This window comes from Octodon degus, unplaced genomic scaffold (genome assembly GCF_000260255.1).
Source record: "Octodon degus isolate 3935 unplaced genomic scaffold, OctDeg1.0 scaffold00186, whole genome shotgun sequence".
NCBI lineage: Eukaryota > Metazoa > Chordata > Mammalia > Rodentia > Octodontidae > Octodon > Octodon degus.
In genome coordinates this window covers 4,655,217-4,656,149 of record NW_004524762.1, presented here as the reverse complement: position 1 = coordinate 4,656,149, position 933 = coordinate 4,655,217, and positions in this window count along the sequence as shown.

Sequence of the window (933 nt, the reverse complement as noted above, 5' to 3'; positions counted from 1 at the left end):
TTATAAATTCTTTTACTGCAGTGTTATTTTCAGATTGGGGTTTTTCCCTATGTTTCTTTACTTCAGATGCTATAAATTCTGACAATTCTTTTTTTTTATTTCAGGAAAGAATTGTGCTCTGTGTTCCTCTATAACTTTCTGCTGTTGCTTATTTACTATTGACGCTATTAATTTATGCATTTGAGCCGAGCTAGTGTCCTCTGCACTTGTTTTGGGTGAGCATTGGGTTTCTTCCATATGTTTCTGCATTTGATTCTTTAATGCATATGTTATTAATTCAGGGATTTCTTTTTTTATTTCCAGTCCTCTATACCTTTCTGCAGCTATTTCTTTATTTCAGAAACCGATAATTCATTGCTTTCAGCTGTGTGATTCCCAATTTGTTCTGTGTTCGTGTCCTCTGCACTTGTTACAGGTGGGCTTGGGTTCTGAGGTTGCATTTTGTTCCTTCTCATTATTTTGTGTAGCACTGTCTTTTGACCATTGTTGTAGAGCTTTGGTGTAGTTATAACCCTAGCACATACTGAAGTTCAGGTACAGATCTACAAAGTTTGGATTTATCCAGCTGTGCCTGGCTTGGTCTGGCTCCTGTACTCAGCTCCTTCATGATACTGCCCTTGAGAGTGAACCCGTTATGCCCCTCTGGCCTGATGTTCTTCTCCTGGACTAGCTGGGTTGTTCTATCCTCTACACTCTCTGTAGGGATTGCAGCTGCAGGATTTCACCCCAGGCCTGTATGCCAGGCCTGAGCTGAGCCTGGAGGGGACAAGGTGGAGTAGATGGGAGAGGCAGCTCTGCCACACACTCACCGGACCTGTACTAGGACTGCTGCTTGTCTATTGAAAGGAGAAAACAATGCTTAAGTTTTTTTCTTCTTAATTTCTTATAACTTGTTTTTTAATTAATTTTGTTGTTTATATGTGGGAATTTATA